This window comes from Ictidomys tridecemlineatus, chromosome 9 (genome assembly GCF_052094955.1).
Source record: "Ictidomys tridecemlineatus isolate mIctTri1 chromosome 9, mIctTri1.hap1, whole genome shotgun sequence".
NCBI lineage: Eukaryota > Metazoa > Chordata > Mammalia > Rodentia > Sciuridae > Ictidomys > Ictidomys tridecemlineatus.
This window is the reverse complement of record NC_135485.1, coordinates 122,340,852-122,355,204: the sequence shown is the minus strand read 5'-3', so window position 1 is coordinate 122,355,204 and position 14,353 is coordinate 122,340,852. Positions and strand designations below refer to the sequence as shown.

Genomic DNA, 14,353 nt, shown 5'->3' with positions numbered 1-14,353 from the left:
CCTGACTTCAGATCCACTGCTAGGTGGCCAAGCTGAAAATCCTCTGTCCTCCTTCCCCAGGGCCCTCCCTGCCCTCCAAGAGCAGCCAAAGGAAGGCCTTGACTGTCCAACCAGGAAAACCCCAGGCTGCAGCCAGCTTCCTGGCAGCAGCCAGCTCTCTCTGTTTAGAAATCGTGCCAGAAAAATTGGCCTGTCATGTCACTTCACCCGCTGGTGGCTTACAGCCCTCCCGCCCCCACCCCCGGCCTTCCTGAAGTCCTAACTGCCTGTGGGAACAGGGATTGGGGAAGTTTTTCTGGATGAAAGTGACATGGCGCTGAGGATCTCTGCTTAGGGAAATGTCAACAGTGAGGAGATTATTGTGTAAAATAAAAATGCCATCCATTCAGTCGGCGTCTTCAGAATCAAGTTCACCCTGAAACATTCTGCTGACCTCACTTCCCCCTCTCCCCCTGGGCTCTCCCTCACCTCCCACCCTACCTGGGTTAGGGAACTCAGAGGCCACCTGAAGTTTGGGCAGCTGCTCTTGGTCCTGTTTACTGCCAGGAGAGGACTGGGTCATTTAGAGGCTAAATCTAGGCCCCGGGAAAGAGCATCGTGAAAAGGAGTGCTTGTCTGGGGTTGCAGGAGCAATTTGTGTCCATGGAACCGAGCGAGCTATCTGGCCCCTTTGGTCAGGGAAACCTTTGACCTCGCTCCTCGGGGGTCCAGCCAAGTCTGTGAAGCCCTGACCCTCCTCTGTGTCTTTGAATCTGACCATTTTGCTATGGTTCAAGCTTTTAGCTCCTGGGTCTACGTCCAGCCCAAGAAGGATAGCAAGAAAGAGGGAGAACACGGAGAAGCCAGAAAGGGGTGGTGGGGGTGGGCAGCACAGCTATGTTGGATTCTCAGAACTTATTTCTTTTTAATTATTTGTTGTAGTTTAACTTTTTTTTTATTTGTTCTTTTTAGTTGCCCATGGCAGTAGAATGTATTTTCACACATCCTACATACGTGGAGTGCAACTTCCCATTCTTGTGGTTGAACATGAAGTGGAGTTATGCATCCTGAATTCATAGACCAACACGGGAAAGTGACGTCTGACTCATTCTCCGTCTTCCCTATTCCCCTCCCCCATCTCTATTTTAGTTTCAAACATGTATACTGTCAAGAATTCACACTATACATCAGTAAGAGTCAACTAAGAGTCATCTGAATACCACACCCCAAAGGCAGTCCTTCCCTTGGGGCACCCACTGTTTGTTTTTTGTTTTGTTTTGTTTTTTTGCACTGGGATTGAACCCAGGGGTGTTTTATCACTGAGCCACACCCCCACATTTTTTATTTTTTACTTTCTCACTAGGTTTCTCACTAGGTTGCTGAGGCTGGCCTCGAACTTGGGATCTTCTTCCCTCAGCCTCCTGAGTCGGTGGGATTATAGGTGGGCACCACTGTGTCTGGCTGGGGCGCCACTGCTAGTGGTTTTTACTGAGTGGGGTATCTCTCGGGCCCTTTGCCCTTTTGCTCACGTGTGCATAGATCACAGGGCCATGCTACACCATGGGATTGAGCACCCCATGCCACTCTTCCACAGCCTTTGGTTTCTCAATACTGCCTCATGGACACGTGGGAAGATGCGCAGCCGGTGCTGAGTACCCAGCAGGTGAGTAATCCTTCCTGCCCGGAGGTGGGTGAGGTAACTTCTCTGTGTGCCAAAGGCAGGAGCAGAGGATGATTCACTGTGCTGGTCTCCTTGTTTGCCTACTTTGTGACTAGCCTGGTCCACTGAAGGAAGAGTCCGGCATGGCTAGGCTCTGCTGCTTACCCAAGTGAGTCTCTGGTTTGGCAGGTCGCAGTCATGGTAAGGACATTGGATAGAGTACATCAGCCAATCAACAGCCATATTCATGGAGGTCCTACTATGTGTCAGACACTGTCCAGGCACTGGAACGCAGTGGTGATGAGAGAGACAGAGTCCCAGGGAGCTTTCATGCTGAGGATGTGTGGGTGGAGAAAAGACAGAAAACGATCAGGTTAACATAGAAGTACCCTGAGACCCTGCTCACCGCTCGGTAGAAAATCAGTTGTCGAGCTGATGCTGCCTTGAAGGGGTGACTGAGAATCTGCAGACTTGGGGGCCAGCTCTGGTCTAGTCAAGAACCAGAAGCGGGACATGGAACAGAATAGAATGTCCCCCTGGCCTGGAAGTCACCTTCCTCGGCACAGTGAGCATGTTGGACCAGGTCACCTCTGCTCCTTCTATCCGTAAGGCACTCAGGAGGTTCAGACACAGGGGTCTGTGGCTATGTCTTCCCAGAGTCCTTTTCTGTGGTCACAGCCTCTAGGAAGAGAGATCTTTATTAAAAAACCTTCAAGGAATCATGGCCGAAGCACTCGGAACAGCAGGAGGAGGAGCCCTGCATTATGTTCCAAGTGGCTTTGTGCCGGAAGCCCAGGTAGGAAGAAGGGCAGGTGGCGCTCCAAAACTGAGTGCTGGGCCAGAAGCCACAGGGACAGGCAGAGCCCGGGGACCTGGGGAGGCAGGCGGTGGACGGGGAGCAGAGGGTGGCAGGAGCTTCGCAGGCCCCTGGGAACAAGAGTCCTCCGCTGCAGTGTCTTCATCTCCCAGCTCCTCCGAGTTAATCCCCCTTGGCTGGTCTCCACGGCAAACAGGGCTAGCAGATCTGGTTTGCCAAACGCACTCAGGACCAGCCCCCAAGGGGACCTGAGTTCAGACACCACCAAGAAAATCCTGCTCTGCAGAGAGGACCAGTTTAGCTCTTGAGAACCAGAGGCCGGAGGAAGGAGTGGAGAGAATCCCCACGTCCCCCTCCCTGAATGACTCAGAAGACTTCTTTCTCTTTTATAATTCAGAGGGTCCCATGTCACTTAGATGTGGGGTCTCAAATGCCCAGGGACTGCAGATTTTTCAGACTCCAACAGGTGTAGGATTGTGTGGTTCAGTCAGTGCTGAGGTTTGCCCACCTCAGCCTGCCTGGGGGGACACACAGCTGGGCAGAGGGCTGGTCACAGTGTGCTTTCACTTTAGGGGGAAAAGGAGTCCGTGCTCCCAGAGGCCTCCTGTCTGATTCACACTCATTCATAATTCATCAGGCTGAGGGAATATGAGTGATTCAGGAGTGCCAGAAACCAGGCCATAGGTCATTGCTTCTTTGACACAGGGACTGGGGTTCTGGGGTCCTGTACCTTGTCAGGAAGCCAAGGTTGCCAGCAACAGAGCCATCCTGAGGGAGTGGCCCATTTCAGGTTTTTAATGAGAGGTGGGTGACGTCATGCGAAGTTCAAAACTAAACCACACAGGGATTGAGAGCTCAGCTTGTGATAGGCACCGTGTCCAACCTGAGGAGGCAAGTAACAGACCTGAGAAACCACAGGTAGGGACGGACCTCGAGAGAGCCCGTTGGCATGGTGAGGCCCGGGCTAGCACTTGGGGCAGGACACTGTTCCATAAATGTGAGTCGAAGGCTCGGGGTCCCCAGGACAAAGCCTACCCAGGGTTCCGGTGGGAATTAAGAGCTGGAGAATGTTTATGGAACCGTCCAAACGGCCCAGCAAGCCAGCCAGAGCTTGGCTCCTTTCTCCCCTCCTAACAGCCCAGGGAAATACTTTATTAGAATTATAGAAAGGATTTCTCCATTTTACAACTAAAACAATTTAAACAATATTAAAGATTAAAATGTCTCTGGACTTAAGAGAACTAGTGATGGTTTCATTTTGCAACTAAAAGAGATTAAGAACGATTCTTGGGAAGTTCTGGCCTAGGTTCTGAACCATCCGGGGACACCCTAGGCCTTCCCGGTGGCAATTGAGTCCCAGTCCCCCACCCACCCAAGAATATGGAGAATAAGTCCAGGGACACTTTCCCCTAAGCTTTTGTCATTTAAAATCCCAGGAACACAAAAGAAACTCTCAGCAGCCTGGCCTCTGACCACCACCCCCACCCGAAGGGGTCAGCTGACCCCAGAAAGCCCCAGAAAATTCCCTGTTCACATTCCTGCCCCACCCTCATGGATCAGTGGACCCCAGTACAAGGAACCAGGAACCACCCTCCCGTCCCACCCTAATCAAAGCCTATGGAACCCAGGCCCTTGCTTTAACTGCCACCATTTTCTACCCCCAAAATGAGCCTTGCCTGGTGCTGGACCCGCGACTCCACTGCTGAATCCTGAATTTTAAAGAAAAGCTTGCTGATCCGAGGTTTGCTTCCTCACGTGGGCGTCACTTTTCTAAGTTAGACAGGCGTTGGTACATTCACAGGAGAATGAGGGAAAAGTTTTAAATTTTTTCTTCACTTGGGAGGACTTTACTTTTGTGTGTATGTTTGTGATTCTGGGGGCCAATGCCGAGGTGGGTGCTTGCCGGCTCCTCTGCCACTGAGCTGCGCCCCCAGCCCTCCTCTGACTTTAAAGCCTCACCTGGGTGGTGGGGGTGGGCAGTGTGTCCACACCACCCAGAGAGCTTTTTAAAAAACGTGCTTGGAGGGCTGGGGATGTAGCTCAGTTGGTAGAGGGCCTGCCTCCCATGCACAATGCCCTGGGTTCAATCCCAAAGGTATTTTGAGCCAGGCCTCAGCAGCTTAGGCTCTAAGCAATTTAGCAAAAGAGTAGGGGACTGATCCCCAGTGGTTAAGCACCCCTGGGTTCAATCCCTGGTACCAAGAGGAAAAGATATTTGGGCTGGGGGGTGTAGCTCAGTGGTGGAGCCAATCCCATCACATTAAAAAAAAAAATTAAACTGCAAACTCAATTCCCTGCAAGGGGCGGGTGGGCCGACCGGCTGATTCCCAGGAGGGATCCGAGTGCCTGGCCCTCTCCTGCCTTGCCCTTGACCTGCCTCCAGCCACATGTGAGTCCTGAGGAACTGGAGCTGGGCAGGCCCGTGGCCAGGCACAGAGAAGAGGAGACAGAGAAAGAGCTGGCCGGGGTGGAGCTCTCTCTTAAATCTTTTTCTCTCCCCCTTCTTACCCCATCCTGGGTTTTTGTAAGTTTGTTTCTTTCTGCAGCGGGGGCAGGGTGGGGCGGGGTGGGGCGCGCCCTACAAGCGCCCTATCACCCAGCTCCGCCCCAGCCCCATTCCTTTCTTCTTCCCTTTCCCCTTCCCTGTCTTTCCACCACTGTGTCCAGAGGAGGCCAGGAAGGCCTTGGCAGGTCCCTAGCCCCAGGCCTCCTCCCTGCCCCAGAATTCCTAACCCTTTAAGGGAAAGGCAGCCTCTCACCAGGCTTGAGCATAATGGCCTCTTGGATCTTGGTCTTCCAGACCCAGGGTATCCCCCCAACGCCCCCCACCTCCCTTCCCGTCTGGTCTGGCTGATTCTGGAAGCTCATCTAAATGCCACCCTTCAGGTCCCCTTCAATGTGACTCTTTGTGCCAGTAATATCTCAGGACAGCCACCCTACTGTGGCATTTGAGTGAGCCTCTGGCTAATAAGATGTTCGTGTCAAAGTCCGTGATTTGTGGAGGGCCAGCTGGACCAACGGTTTCAATAAAAAGCCTCTCTTGGCCCCCTGTTTCTTGGGGTAATCAGAAGAGAGCTCTAGCAGGGCCCCTCTTCCCCAAGCAAGCCACGGCCACGGCCAGTGTGCACAGGGTGGAGGAGGGGACGTCCCTTCCAGCTGCTGCAGGGGCTCACCTGTTGGCTGCTCAGTGACTTCCCAGGTCCCATCTGCTCTGGCAGTTGGTGTCTGGCTCTTGCCCTCTGAGGCACGATGAATTCCTACCTACCCAGAGTTCAAGTTCCCCTGGAGCTCAGCAACATGAGTATCGAGACAGCACTGGTGTCTCTTTTCTTTTTCTTTGGTACTGAGGATTGACGCCAGGGGTGCTTAACCACTGAGCTACATCCCCAGCTCTTTTTCATATTTTAGAGTCAAGAGAACAAGCAAGTAATGTCTAACTTTTCCCTCCTCTGGGCAGGGGCTTGGGCTGCCCTCTCCTGGGCTGACCTCCCCCTGCCCTGTCGAGGATTGCAGCCTAGAATGAGTGAAGGATTCTCCCGTGACTCTGGGGAAGGCAGGGCAAGCTTTCTGGACTCTGTGTGCTCTGTTTCCCCTGTGCTACTTCATCAAATTCTTTTGAATCCCAAAAAGTCAAAATGAAGGTTGAGAAATCCCGGTGCCATGGGTTAAATTGTATCCTCCTCCAAATCCCTCTGTGGTTCCAGTCCTATCCCAGTGTCTCAGGGTGGAACCATATTTGGAAATAAGGTCATCGCACGTGCAATTAGTTAGGATGAGGTCACTCTGGAGTAGGGTGGCTCCTCATCCCATATGACTGGTTCCTTATAAAAAGGAATCTGGACACAGACCCACGCCCAGACACAATATCTTGTGGAGGCAGAGATTGCGACGATTCTATAAGTCAAGGCTGGCCAGAAATTGACAGCGAGCCTCCAGAATCTTGGGGAAGACGTGGGTCAGGATCAGACTCCCCGTCAGCCTTCAGAAGCACCCAATCCTTCTGGCACCTTCTAGCCTCCAGAGTGGGGAAGCGATTTCTGTATTTCTATTCTGTTCTGTTTTTTTTTTTTTTCCCCCTTTTTTGAGGCAGGGTCTTGCTAGGTTGCCTAGGCTAGCCTCAACTCCTGGGCTCAAGTGAACCTCCTGCCTCAGCCTCCCTAGTAACTGGTGCCAGGGATGGGACCCAGGGCCCCACTCACCGTAGACAAGTTTTCTAGCCCTGAGCTATCCTCCCAGCTCTGCATTTTTGTCCTTTAAGCCACACAGTTCATGGAGCCCTAGCAAACAACTGTCCCTGGGCTAAACCATTTTCTTGACTTGAGAACTTCTCAGAGGCTTCATTAGTCATTAAATGTGTGTGTGACAGTTTTTAATTTGATCTTAGGACACATCCTTCTACGGGGCCCTGGGCTGGGGTAGGATTCATAGGAGTGCGTTCTGGGAGACGCGGTCCAGGCTGGTGGAAACCACCTCCCGGGCCGGGGTGTGACTCAGTGGTAGCTCCGTGGCCGGTCCTGGATTTGATCCCCAGCACTGCCTGAGACTTATGACACGGGTCCTGGAACCCAAGTCACGTAGCTGCTCTCTGCCTCAGTCCCATATCTGCCCAGCCAGGGCCTGACGCTGCATAGGTGCTCTGCAGGCGACGGGAGATGCCGCTCATGATGTCAGGGTGGGGTGTGAAGGAGTGGGGGTCCCCTGTCAGAGCTGCCGCTGAGCCAGGAGCCCAGTGGCAGGGACCCTGGGGTGGCACAGCAGCCTTTGTCTTTCTGGCTTGAATCCAGCAACATCTGCAGGAGCCAGGGCGCCTGTCCAGGGGCCTCGGGACAGCCCGAGACGGGGGTTTCCAGGACACGGACTCACACAGCTCTGAGCCTGCAGGCCGGCCTCTGTCACAGCCCCTCTGCACCCGGCACCAGGGCTCTCCATGATCCAGTCTGTTCCTGGCTTCCAGACAGAAACCTCAGCCAGGGTGGCCTCTAGGAAGAGCGGGGGCTGCCAGCATGGAAAACCGGGGCCTGAGCTCAAAATAGCACAGGCAGAGCCGGGAGTGTCACTTCCTAACTCCCACCTCAGGAGGGTCCGGCAGATCAGTGGGAGGAGGAGGACAGGGGCCAGGGGGAGGGACAGTAATTGTTATGCTGCAAAGACCCGCCTCCAAGAGCACCCAGCTGCATGGAGTGTGATTGTGTGTGTGATTGTGTGTGTGTGATTGTGAGTGTGTGTGTGAGTGTGTGTGTGAGTGTGTGTGTTTGAGAGTGTGTGAGAGTGTGTGTGTGATTGTGTGTGTGAGAGTGTGTGTGAGTGTGTGTGTGAGTGTGTGTGTGAGTGTGTGTGTTTGAGAGTGTGTGAGAGTGTGTGTGTGATTGTGTGTGTGAGAGTGTGTGAGAGAGTGTGTGTGTGAGAGTGTGTGTGTGAGTGTGATTGTGTGTGTGTGAGGGTTTGTGTGAGTGTGTGTGTTTGAGAGTGTGTGAGAGTGTGTGTGTGTGAGAGTGTGTGTGAGTGAGTGTAATTGTGTGTGTGTGAGTGTGTGTGAGTGTGTGTGAGTGTGTATGTGTGTGAGTGTGTGTGAGTATGTGAGTGTGTGTGAGTGTGTATGTGAGTGTGTGAGAGTGTGTGTGAGAGTGTGAGTGTGTGTGAGTGTGTGTATGTGAGTGTGTGTGAGAGTGTGTGTGAGAGTGTGAGTGTGTGTGAGAGTGTGTGAGTGTGTGTGAGTATGTGAGTGTGTGTATGTGAGTGTGTGTGAGAGTGTGTGTGAGAGTGTGTGTGAGAGTGTGTGTGAGTGTGAGAGTGTGTGTGAGAGTGTGTGTGTGAGAGTGTGTGAGTGTGTGTGTGGGGGGGGGGCGCTGGCTTCGCCTCACAGCAGTTGTGATTTGATCTCCACTGCCTAAATCCTCTGGAAGATCCCTGGTGGCACAGGAAGAAGCTGCACTTTCATGTGGCAGCAACAGGCGTGTGTGTGTGTGTGTGTGTGTGTGTGTGTGTGTGTGTGTGTGTATAGCCTACAGGAGATGAGGCCTGAGAGGTGGGCCAGGGGGTGCTTAAAAGTCCAGTGAAGGATCTCTTCTGAGGGTTGTGGGAAGGGGAAAGTTTTTTTTCACACCTGAATGACAAAGCAGGGCTTTGGTGACTTGGAGGGGCTGAGACTAGACATGAGGGCTCAGAAAGTGATCAAGACAGGCGGTTCTGCTGGGTGCGTTGGCATACCTCTATAATCCCAGTCACTAGGGAGGCTGAGGCAGGAGACCAGCCTCAGCAACTTAGCAAGACTCTGCCTCAAGCTCTTTCCAGCCGGCGCCGAGCCATGGGCATCTCTCGGGATAACTGGCACAAGCACCTCAAGACTGGGGGCAAGAGAAAGCCCTACCACAAGAAGCGGGAGTACGAGTTGGGACGCCCTGCTGCCAACACTAGATTGGACTGCGTCGCATACACACTGTCAGAGTTCGAGGAGGCAACGAGAAGTATCGTGCTTTGAGGCTGGATGTGGGGAACTTCTCCTGGGGCTCTGAGTGTTGTACTTGGAAAACAAGGATCATTGATGCTGTCTACAATGCATCCAATAATGAGCTAGTCCGCACCAAGACCCTGGTGAAGAACTGCGTTGTGCTCACTGATAGCACACCATACCCACAGTGGTACGAGTCCCACTATGCATTGCCCCTGGGCCGCAAGAAGGGGGCCAAGCTGACTCCTGAGGAGGAAGAAGTATTAAACAAAAAGCGGCCTAAGAAAATTCAAAAGAAGTATGAGGAAAGGAAGAAGAATGCTAAATCACCACTCTTCTGGAGGAGCAGCTCCAGCAGGGCAAGCTTCTTGCTTGCATTGCATCAAGACCAGGACAGAGTGGGCCAGCAGATGGCTATGTTCTAGAAGGCCAGGAGCTGGAGTTCTATCTGAGGAAAATCAAAGCCCGGAAGGGCAAATAAGTCCTCCTCCCTTCTGTCTTAGCTCATGTAATAAAGGTGTTTATTGTTCTATGTCCTATGTTAAAAAAAAAAAAAGACTCTGCCTCAAAATAAAAAATAAAAAGGTCTGGGGATGTAGCTCAGTGGTAAAGCACCCTCGGTTTCATGCCCAGCACGCGCACGTGCACATACACACACACACACACACACACACACACACACACACACACACACACACACGGTGTGGGGAGGCTCTGAGGTGTCTCACTGAGAAGTGGCCAAGGTGGTACAAAAGTCACTACAAGAGCCCAAAGCTAAAGAGTCTGGCAAGTGGCAACATACTCTTCTTGCCCCTCCTCACACCTGCTAGAAGAGCTGGGCTCCGAAGAACTCACGTGCCCAGCCTTGTGGAATAAGAGGCAGGCAGAACCCGCACACATTGCTGGTGGGCGCCCTTTGCTGAAAGAGGACATAGAGAAAGGGGCAGGCAGCCTACCTCCTGCCTGCTTCTAAAAGTCATTGTAGAAAACTGCCAAACACTTTTTCAAAGTTGTCTCGCCACTCTGCAAAGTGGTTACAGAACCACTGTGAAAATACTTCCATTTTTTAAAGTATAATTTGATATCTATTGCTATAGTTTGGATCTTAAATATCCTCAAAAGGCCCATACTCTAAGGGCTTGGTCCCCAGGGTGTTGCTCTTAGGAGGTGAGGGGGCCTTTAAGAGGCGGGGCCTAGTGGGAGGAAGATAGGTTATTGGAAGTGTGCCCTTGATGGGGATATTAGGACCCCAGCCCTGTCTCTCTCTCTCTCTCTCTCTCTCTCTCTCTCTCTCTGGCCACCATGAGGTAAGCAGCTTTGCTCCACCAGTGCTCTCTTCTTGATGTGCTACTCCCTTGCCACAGGTCCAAAAGTGACAGGCCAGCTGACCACGGACTGAAACCTCAGAAACTGCACGTCAAAATCAACCTTTCCTCTTTCTAAGTTGATGATCTTAGGCATTTTGTTACAATAACAGCTGACTAACACCTACACCCACATACACAGCAATCCCACTGCGGGTCCTTATCAGGAAAAAATGAAAGCATATGTCCTCAAATAGACTTCCCTGACAGTGTTCACCATAGCTGTAGTCCCAGCAGCCAGAAATGGAACACAACTCAAAATCTCCATCCCAGGAGAATGGATAAACACACTGAAACTATTCATACAACGGAATCATACGCTTATCAGTCGAAAGGAACCAGCTGTGGATACATTAACAATACAGGTAAATCTCACAGTTCCTAAGTGAGTCCTTACTACATGATCCTATTTCTGTGAAGTTCAAGAACTCCTGTTCTTGAAACTAATCTCTGATAGAAATTGGGGTAGCGATGGCCTCTGAGGGTGAGGATTTGATTGGAAAAGGACAGGAAAGATCTCACGGAGATAATGGAATTCTTCCATTTTCTATTTGGGTAACATTTACACCATAGATTACCTTTTTTTGTTTTTTTTTTCTTTTCCATTTGGCATTGGGCAAGGATAGTGTTTATAGGGACATATGATGAGGAAGTGTTCAGATTCTTTCCTCTGGGTCTGGTCTAGGTTTCTTTCTCTCTTTCTTTCTTTCTAACCAGGGATTGAACCCAGGGCTGCTTAACCTTAACAACTGAGCCACATCCCAGCCCTATTTTGTATTTTATTTAGAGACAGACTGCTTAGTGCCTCACCTTGCTGAGTCCTGACTCAGCCTCCGGAGCCACTGGGATTTACAGGTGTGCACCACAATGACCAGCTGTTCTAGGTTTCCTGAACCTGCCCATCTGATAGAAGAGAACATGGGGCCTCGTGGTGTGGGTGCTGGCCCCCAAGTCATTTAACTCCTCCACGCCTCCATTTTCATCTTTACACCCAGAATAGTCCCTCTGCTCAGGGTCTGATGCACTGTAGAATCTTTCTCAATCAAGAACAGTCGGGTGAACAATGAAGCCGGCTTGGGGCCTTTAGTTTTCAGTGTTATTCCGACTCACAGCACAGAGTACACATTTCTTGGAGGAGCTGGAGATGTGTGGATCTTTCCTTTCCAAGGAGGGAGCCTAATCATCTAATTTGTATCCAGAAGAACCGAATGAGCAACCTAACAGAGAGGAAGAGAAAGGCACCCAGTACAGGGCTGTTGGCCTGCTTCATCCCGTCGAGTCCTCAAATCAGACCTAGTGGCCGCAGCAGAAGCTCTACCCCTCGTGTGCAGGTGGGTGGGTGGCCCAGCTCCAAGTGTGAGAAGCTGGGCTTGCACCCAGGTCTCCTGGCTCCTTAGATCCCTTTCACTCAGGAGGGTTGCTATAGCAGTGGAAGCAGTTGGTCTCAGCTCCCCAAAACACTCTGTCGACACCAGCAGAGAAAGGGCTCATTTGCATGCAAACAAATGGTGATTGAGTCCCTGAGAGAGGCGCCCAAGGAACCTTCTCCTGGTCAGAGGGAGGGCTTACTGCCTGTATCCAGTTCCCTAGGGCCCAAATGGTGATCAGGGGAGGATGTGCCCAGTCCTCCCAGGGCCTGAGCAGCCAGCGGCTGGCAGAGCTCCACGAGGTGAGCACCACTTTCCTCTCTCAACCCTTTTCCACAGGGGGATGCTTCTGGTGAGGCCAGCACCTGTGCACTAACGTTACGCATGGTCTGAGGGTGTGGCCCCGTGGCAGGTGTCTGCCAGCACGTCCAGAATCTGATGGGCCAGAAGCGGGGAAGAGCCGCACTCCTGCCCTCCTGTCTTCCCTCCTGTAACGCGATTTAGGATTTTTCATTTCAGTTGCTCACCTGAGGACTGAGTGGGGACAAAAGACCAGAACATTATGTTGATGACTAGTTTAGGAGTCAGACTAAATGAAAGGACTGAAATTATGTTTTTTTATTTTTATTTTTGATAACTGCATCCTTCTCATGGAGCGCTGCATGGAGCACTTGATACTGAAACACAGGACGGCCCACCCAGCACAGGCCCCAACCAACAACAAGAAGCATGCCAGGCAAAGCATTTCATTTCTCATGACCAATTTGAAGACCAGTTTGTTCTCCCTGTGCAGATGGTGAATACTAGCCCTGCAGCTAGCCATGTGCAAATGAGGAACTAGCTCAGTGAAGGGGTTGTAAGAGCCAGCCAAGGTCACACAGCAGGTTTAGACTCTTGTCTTCAGATTCTCAATCTAGGGACCAGGAGAACCGTCTCTCTGAGATGATGCTATTTTGTATTTAGCTTATCTACCCACAGGCCTTGCCAGATCCATCACATTCAGAGTTAATTGATACTTGTATAAAAGCAGGCCAAGACCCGGCAATATGTGAAGTATGAACCAAACTAGGCACTGGCAAACATTTTTTAATTAATTTTTTAAAAGTTTATATATGATGGCAGAATGCATTGCAATTCATATTACACATATAAAGCACGACTTTTCATATCTCTGGTTGTATACAAAGTATGTTCACACCAATTTGTGTCTTCATACATGTACTTTGGATAATGATGACCATCATATTCCACCATCATTTTTAACCCCTTGTCCCCTCCTTTACCCTCCCACCCTTCTGCCCTATCTAGAGTTCATCTATTCCTCCCATGTACCCTCTCCCTACCCCACTGTGAATCAGCCTCCTTAAAACAGAGAAAACGTTCGCCATTTGGTTTTTTGGGATTGGCTAACTTCACTTAGCATTATCTCCTCCAACTCCATCCATTTACCTGTAAATGTTATGATTTTATTCTCTTTTATTGCTGAGTAATATTCCATTGTGTATATATGCCACATTTTTTTTTTTATCCATTCATCTACTGAAGGTCATCTAGGTTGGTTCCACAGTTTAGCTATTGTGTGTTGTGCTGCTATAAACATTGATGTGGCTGTGTCCCTGTAGTATGCTGTTTTTAAGTCCTTTGGGTATAGACCGAGGAGAAGGATAGCTGGGTCAAATGGTGGTTCCTTTCCCAATTTTCCAAGGAATCTCCATACTGCTTTCTGTATTGGCTGCACTAATTTGCAGTCCCACCAGCAGTACATGAGTGTGCCTTTTCCCCCACATCCTCACCAATACTTATTGTTGTTTGTATTCTTAATGGCTGCCATTCTGACTAGAGTGAGATGAAATCTGAGAGTAGTTTTGATTTGCATTTCTCTAATTGCTAGCGATGATGAACATTTTTTCATATATTTGTTAATTGATTATATATCATCTTCTGAGAAGTGTATGTTCAGTTCCTTGGCCCATTTATTGACTGGGTTATCTAGGTTTTTTTGGTGCTTAGCTTTTTGAGTTCTTTATATACCCTAGAGATTAGTGCTCTATCTGATGTGTGAGGGGTAAAATTTGCTCCCAAGATGTAGGCTCTCTGTTCACCTCACAGATTGTTTCTCTTGCTGAGAAGAAACTTTTTAGTTTGAATCCATCCATTTATTGATTCTTGATTTTAATTTTTGCACTATAGGAGTCTTATTAAGGAAGTTGGGGCCTAATACCACATGATGGAGATTTGGGCCTACTTTTTCTTCTATTAGATGCAAGGGCTCTGGTTTAATTCCCAGGTCCTTGATCTATTTTGAGTTGAGTTTTATGCATGGTAAGAGACAGGGGTTTAATTTCATTTTGTTGCATATGGATTTCCAGTTTTCCCAGCACCATTTGTTAAGGAGGCTGTCTTTGCTCCAATGTGTGTTTTTGGCACCTTTGTCTAATATAAGATAATTGTAATTTTGTGGGTTAGTCTCTGTGTCCTCTAAATTGTACCACTGGTCTCCCAGTCTGTTTTGGTGCAAATACCATGCTGTTTTTTTTTCTTTAATATTTATTTTTTAGGTTTAGATGGACACAACACAATGCCTTTATTCTTTATGTGGTGCTGAGGATGGAACCCGGGTCCTGCCCGTGCTAGGCGAGTGCTCTACCTCTGAGCCACAATCCCAGCCCTACCATGCTGTTTTTGTTACCATTGCTCTGCAGTACAGTTTAATGTCTG

The 14,353-nt window shown here is 50.1% G+C and overlaps 1 long non-coding RNA gene and 1 pseudogene across 1 annotated transcript in view; one reads left to right on the top strand and one right to left on the bottom strand.

Moving 5' to 3' along the window:
* Positions 1–879: 879 nt before the first annotated feature.
* LOC144366921 (uncharacterized) overlaps positions 880–14,353 on the bottom strand; it is a 30,560-nt gene continuing 17,086 nt past the window's right edge. The window contains exon 3 of the long non-coding RNA XR_013426124.1: positions 880–1,972. This is a non-coding gene — a long non-coding RNA (uncharacterized LOC144366921). The remainder of the gene's footprint in view (positions 1,973–14,353) is intronic.
* LOC144366920 (small ribosomal subunit protein eS8 pseudogene) lies at positions 8,719–9,443 on the top strand (annotated as a pseudogene).